This window comes from Chrysochloris asiatica, unplaced genomic scaffold, assembly GCF_000296735.1.
Source record: "Chrysochloris asiatica unplaced genomic scaffold, ChrAsi1.0 scaffold00123, whole genome shotgun sequence".
NCBI classification, from domain to species: domain Eukaryota; kingdom Metazoa; phylum Chordata; class Mammalia; order Afrosoricida; family Chrysochloridae; genus Chrysochloris; species Chrysochloris asiatica.
The window spans coordinates 4,675,239-4,682,909 of NW_006408641.1; positions in this window are offsets into that span (position 1 = coordinate 4,675,239).

Here is a 7,671-nt window from a genome sequence, read left to right on the forward strand (position 1 = left end):
TTGATGCTTTTGAGTTATGGTGTTGGAGGAGAATATTGAAAGTACCATGGGCTGCCAAAAGAACAAACAGATCTGTGTTGGAAGAAGTGAAGCCAGAGTGCTCCTTGGAGGCCAGCATGGCCAAACTTCATCTGTCATACTTCAGACATATTGTCATGAGGGACCAGTCACTGGAGAAGAATATCATGTTTGGTAGGGTGGAGGAGAAAAAGAGGAAGATCCCAGCTAGATGGATTAGCAAAGGGTCAGCATCAATGGGCTCAATTGTGGCAACAATCGTGAGGTTGGCCCAGGACTGCGCAGTGTTTCGTTCTGTTGTGCAAAGAGTCGCTATGAGTCGGTATCGACTCAATGGCACATGACAACGACAACAACTTCCTTTTCACCTGTAAGGAGAGAGTAAATATTTCGTGTTTTGTTCAGTGGGTGTCAAGCATCATATGCCTTTAGTGAGGTACTGCTTATTTTCTCCAAAACCTAACAATGGTTTATGATATTCCATAATACTCAGACTAGCCCAACTCACCCACACCACAGAATCAACACCTAAAATTCCAAGGTCCAAAACACTATGTAAGCATCTAGAGAATTTGCATGTTGCCCTTATGTTTTGTCTAGTATTTTTGGCACTAGAGGAAAGTTCCAATTAATTAGAATATTTAGATAAATAAGAACTAACTTTGGTGACATGGGATCATAAGTTAATTGAAATTTTATTTCATTTCCTGTTCTTGAAAATCTATTTTTATTGGATTGGGCTACTGTAACCATTTTAGCTTTTGTTAAGTGCAGTCAGTCAGTTCCGACCCATAGTGACCCTATTTAGGGTTTCCGGGGCGCTGATGATGGGTTGGAACTACTGACCTTCAGGTTAGCAGTCCAGTGCTTACATCCAGAATACAGCTGTCATTGTTGTAAAGAAGAAGCCGATATAGTTAAAGATAAACATGGAAACAAAATACAAACTTCAAGCACTTTCAGGAGAGTCAACATGGAGCAGGTAAACCCAGCCCAGTGTCAAACCAGCAAGAAGAATTAAATTAAGCTTAAAACAGCTACATCGGAAAGAGGGCTTTGGAGAATAAAAGTAAGAACATGAAGAGTACCAAATACCAAGCCAGGTTATCTACAGCATTCCACCATTTGAAACTAGAGCACTGTGCAGCCCAGGTTAGGAAAAATGAACAGAGATAAAATGAGGACCAGGCTTCACTCAACTAAGTAGAGTATAAGGCAGGATACAAACCTTTATACCAATCACCTGCAGGAGAGGAGTAGCAAACCAAGAAACCTCTAAAACCTAAGGAACTTAATCCCATGCATCCTGTGCTGTACACAAATGTACTGCAACGAACTTGCTGCTAATTGCCATAGAGTTGGTTCTGACTCATAGCAACCTAATGTATAACATATGAACTGTTGTCTGGTCCTGCACCATCATGATCATGAGCATGTTTGAGTCCATGGTGTGTCACTTCATCCCATTTAGGATTTCTCTCATTTTCACTGAGAGACATGCTCCGTTTCTAGGGATTGATCTTTCCTGACAGCATGTCCAAAGTCAGTCAGTCAGAGTCTCACCATCCCCACTTCTGAGGAACATTTTGGTCTTATTTCTTCTAAGATCAATTTGTTCATTCTTTTGGCAGTCTAAGGTACATTCAGTATTCTTTGACAACAACACAATTCAAATATTTCAAGTCTTCTATCTCTTCCTTTTCTGCTATCCAACCTTTGATCACATCATTGACTAGACAGAGTTACCAAAGTAGTTACCTGGTATCTAAATGTATGATCTTGAGAAAATTATTTAGATTCTCTAAATCTCAGGTATGGGATTGAATTTACCTGATTTGTATATGCCTGTTAGTCTGATGGGAGTTCTTGGGTAGCCCCAGAGCATAAGCACTTAACCTCAAAGTCAGTTTGAACTGAAAGGTCAGTGATTCAACCTCACTAGTCACTCCTTGGAAACCCTATACAGGGTCACTGTGAGTCAAAACAGACTTGATGGCACTTAACAAAAACAGTTGGTCTGACTGCTCCCTAAAGACATCAAGGTGTTTAATACCCAACTCTGTTTCTGAAACATTTGCAGTTTTAGCTTTTAAAACTTTTATATGCACTTTACAAGAAAAGAAAAGGGAAAAAAACTATTTCTGAAATAATTGCTTCTAAAATATCCTGCTACTATCTGATTGATTCTGGTTAGAGAAATAAAAGCCAACAGACACTTGAATATTCATTTAAAGAACTAGAAGAAGAAGAGAAGGGGTACCAGGTTTGATACTGTCTCCATTCTACAACTTGATTCTGCCTCCCTCTAGGTGACACGACTTCCCCTTTCAGCTGTCCTCACTTCTTTCCCATTCAGAAAACTAGGGAAGGGCCTCATGGAGGTCATTATAGCAGTATGTGCAAGTCTGCTGTTGTTAAGTGCCATCAAGTCAGTTCTGACTCATGAATCTTTATAAGGTTTCCAAGGAGCAGCTAGTAGACGTGAACCACCAACTTGTGGTTAGCAGTCCATTGCTGGTTCTACAATGCCACAGCATAACTCCACACTAAATATTAAATAATTTACACAAAACTGAGATCTGAAATTTATTGTGAATGAGGAGTGCAACACTTTGTCCAGCTAAGGAAACTTTAAGCATGGAAGAAATGGAAAGATGGTCTGATACAAGAAGCTCATAAGTCATAGCCAACAGACAAAGATTCCTCTGTCTACTGCTCAACCGACAGAAAATTATTCTACCATCTTGAATCAGGATCACACAACTTCACAATTATTAATTAGAGTAGTAGACATTTTTGTGAGGGGAAATGGAGACCAAAGTATACTAATTTGAGGTCATTATCTTCAAAGCTCCCATTTTGAGGAATACTGAAACATTAAGCTGAAATAGTCTATGATGATCTTTTCTTCTAACACTGAAAATAAAACAATTTCAGTCAATAGAGAAGTCCAGTTAAATGGTGTTTTCCGTGGTTTGGGACTTTCCTGTGATCCAGAGATAAAAGGATCTTTATTCTATATTTATGAAACTTATTATCCAACAAACCAAAATTGGTTTCCCATGCAAGCTGACCAGAAAACCCTCCTGCCTTCAACTTGATAAGGAACACTGAATTAATTAAATCCAAGCAGAATGCCCTGGACTGAGACAATCAATGGTTTCCTCAGTGAGAACTGCAACACAAACCCCAGAAGCTTTTTATGACTGTGTAACATGAGGAGCTCATTCCCTCAGCTGCGTTTCAATTATTTGGGCAGACAGAGGCGCCCTGCTAACTGTGGTTCAGGAGTGCAGAGGTTCCTCTGGTGGGTGGGAAGAATAATTAGCAGGGCCCAAAGCTGAGCAGTTATTTCAGCAGCACACAGTGGAGGAAATCACAGAGCTTCTCCCCATCCACTCTGACTCCTCTCTTCTTCACTTGCTGCACCACAAAGTTGTAGAAAGCACAAGAAAACTATACAATAAAGGAGAGGAAGTGTGCACCTGCCTGACTTTATTCAGGGAATCTGAAAATGGGAAACCATTGAGGAGCCAAGGAGAGGACAAGCAGGCAAGGGCCAGTGCCCTGGGGCACAAGGTTTGTTTCCTTAGTAGTTTGTTGTTGTTGTTGTTGTTAACAGACATAAAGCCAACTCTGACCCATACTGACCCTGTATAGGGTTTTCAAGGACTGGCTGGTCAATTTGTACTGCCAAACTTGCAGTTCAAACTGACCTTGCAGTTGAGTGCTTATCCTACAGACTTTGCAAATGACAGCCCTGCTCATTTCACAACCTGGAGTAACAGGTGAAGAATCAAAAAGTTAGTAAGATACAAGTTGTTGTAAGAATAAAAGTTCAAAGTTGGTGCATTTAAACCAAGTTGCAAGTCAAGAGGATGTTAGAGAGTTAGGCTTGAATTTCACTGTACTGAATCACAGAACTCACAGTTGGGCACAGAGATACTCATCCTGTTGTAACAAAGAAGATAATCTTAGCACCAATTATGGAACCCCAACTGCATACCAGATCTATTAATATACTTCATTTGGGTATAAGTCATGAGGAAAGAAAGATTCAAAGAGGTGAAATAACTTGCTCAGTACACAGGGAACAAAAGCTGAAGGTCTGTCTGTATGTGTCCCTTACAATCAGAGGCAGCCATTATAATCTTGGGCAAACACAAACACTGCTGGCATTCTTACTTAGCCCATGTTCTTATTAACTCTTCTTCCCAGAAGGTTCACATTTAGAAGGTTTGCTTTCCAAAAGGAAAACTAGAAGTAATTATACTGATGATGAAAGTCATCATCTCTTTTGAGTCTAATTGTAATCAGCACATAAACTGAACCTCAAATTATGATGTATTTAACACCAAAAATCAAATTCATTAATTCGTGTACATCTACCTCTGAAATTTTGTAGCAAGTCCATTCTCAGAATAAAATATTTTAAAATTAATAGCATACTTATTCCTGGCTATTAACAATTTAATAGTTATGTGTTATGCATTTTGAATTCAGTGAAAAAGGAAAAGGGTGAAAGAAAACTGTAAGATAATCAAATCAACAGCACCCTCACCTGGAAAACAATAGTATTATACATTGAGAGAGAAATGTCTTCTGTCTTCCTAGATGTTCTACTAGGAGAGAGACAGCTGAGTCAATCCCAGTCTAGTGCACAAAGTAAACTTCGCTTACTTACCACTTCCTTAAAACTTAACATTGCACTATACTTATCTATCCATATTCTCATCATTCATTCATTATCTTTTCCCTTTATTCAATAATCAATACATACAATAATGTGTTTGACACGGTAATATGCTCTGGGTATTAAAGGTTGAGCAAGACATAGTGCTTCTCATAGAAACACACAGTCTAACGGGAGAGCTCTACATAAAAATACAAAGTAGTTACATTAAGTGAAAAAGATTCAGTTATTCAGAGAATGCTGTTAGAGCTCAAAACAGTACCAAGAGTTAAAGACTGGAAAGATTTCCTGAAGGAAGTGATGGTTGAACTGGATTTTTAAAGATCATAAAACTGAACCAGTCCAAGGAGAGGAAGAAGAAAAAGATGTCATTATGAAAGGCAGCAGAGCATGAAGACAACATACACTTAAACTAGAAATAGAATGATGAATATCATGTTCAGGAACAGACTAGGAACTAGGGGCTGTGGGGGGGGGGGGAGGTTGTTAAGCAAAGAAGACCCCATGGAAGCTAATGAATTTGGACTTTATTCTATCCAGCAAAAACTTTCAAACATTGTATTTACTAGTCAAGAAACAAATGAGTATTTCATGACCAGGAACAAAATAGTTCATAAGTGAGACATTGCAATTAAAAACTGAAATATCTATGGGGGAGTGTAGAGCCCCTCTGAATAGTTTTCATCTTGTCTAGATGGGTCTAGTGAAAGGAGATGGGTCTAGGATTCTTGTGATTCAATAGTGGGTAATTGTTACCATTACTAATTGCAACTGTCACAAGTGTAAACGTAGAGGTTTTGTAACAAAAATGGGGGCGGGGTTAATCTTACAGTCCAGAAGCAGAGAACCCTAGGACCATCAAGGAGCTCTGGTAGTATAGTGGTTTCGAATCAAGCTGTGAACCTTAAGGTCAGCAGTTCAAAACTACCAGCCCCTCCGTGGGAGAAAGATGAGGCTTTCTGCTCCCGTGAAGACTTACAGCCTCAGAAACCCTATACAGGGTCACTATGGGTTGGAACCGACTCAACTGCACTTAACAACTACAACAAAAACATCCAGAAAAGCAGCAACACCAGAGATGGAGGCAGGGATGAGGACGAGGAGAAAGGGAGCAGCTGAGGACTCTGGACTCAGGGAAAGAAAGGAACTCGGTGCTGGCAGCCAGGAGGCAGTCTTGCAGAATGTGTCCTTTGGTTGTTTAAATTATTATGTATTCCTGAGTGTTTTGTGCACACACACAAACACACATACACCCAAAAAACAGAGGGAATGGAAGCAAATATGATGATGCACGGAGGAGATTGTAATCATTGCAATGAAATGATGGTGTAAAGATGATGTTTTCCCACAGAAACTATCACTCAGTTCACAATAAAAACTTTCAACAACAACAAAAAACTTTAATAGCTAAAGTTTTTATATAACTGGCTGTTTTTATATACTACAAATTGAATGTTAGCTATATGATATTCATAATCCTTAGTTACTCACATTTTCATAAGTTTTCTTGAGTGGGAGCAAAAGGAAGTAAAAGAAACATGCCAGTAGTCAGGTTAGATGAGACCAAGATCTTTTCGGGAAAGTCTCCCATGAAGGGCATTGATCATACAACTCTCTGGGAAGAAAAGTTTAGTGCAGTCTGCTGTAGTGGTACAGTGCTTCTGAGGAATTGCAAGTAGAGTAACATTACCATACATTTCTTACCTAAGTTGTGAACTGTTAGAATGTGTAGTCTCACAAATTAGTACTTTCTTTCCTCTCTTTAACAACTCTCATCTCATTTTGTTTAAAGGTCAATTTCCGCATCCAGATTAGACAGCACTCAATACATGTAGATTGTGGAATTAATCAACTAGGGCTGACTTTAATCATCTGTAATCTATTGCCTAACTAACACTCACAGCAACCCACTGAGAATTTATCCCAGGAGTGTTCTTTCCCAGTCCCATTGAGCCCCCTTCCATCTCACTCCTTAAACACTTGTCATTGTTGTCTTTTATGTACACAACTAACTCACATTAGGAAGTAGTCTTAAATAAAGACACAGCATACATAGGGAATTCTCCCTGTATGTTAGGTATGGTATCCTGTAACACATATGTCCCAACCGAATGTGTCTGCATTAGGTTTCCTTTTATTTTCCCAGGCTGAATATAGCCAATTCCTGGAGCTGTGTTGAGCTGGGCTGACTTGATTAGACTGTAAAGTGTGTTAAAATTCTGTAATCAGACCTACATTAAAGTGCAGCTCCCCACATTATTTGCTGTATGGCCTCACACAAGGTATTCAGAATCTCTGAGTCTTAGTATTTGGAAATGTAAAAGAGGAATGAAGGCAACAGTCAGAGTTCATTAAGTACTACAGTAAATGGTTGGTGATCAACTGTTTCAAGAGGTAGCATATGATCAACAGCCAATGATACTGAAGGAAGAAGTCCAAGGTGCATTGAAGGAACTGGAAAAGAACAAGGCACCAGGAATTGATGGTAAGAAAGTGAGGCGACCCTGTATAGGGTTTCCGAGGAGCAGCTGTTGAGCTTGGACTGCCGACCTTTCAGTTCAAATGGCTTTGCAGTCTGGCACATTAACCCACAGCGGCACACCAGGACTCCTTGGGTCCTAGGGGTGTTTGGGAGGGGGGCAATACACAAGAAAGGGGAGGGGATTGGAAGAACAAGGTGGATGGGAAAACAATTGGGCAGGTTTTCATGGGTTAAATGGGACAGAGGTAAATAATGATATATGCACAACCTTGGAACAACAGGACTCTAAGATACAGGGATTGAGACATGGTAGGAATGGACAAAAGGGGGGAAATAATGTTAAGATACTTGGCTGTCTTTTGAATCTTGGTTTCCCTGGCATACCATTATAAAATAGACACTGGAGGGGGAGAGAAAGAAATTGACAGAATTATCACCACAGAAAGCTTGTATATCCGTCTTCTGCCTATAACTGATT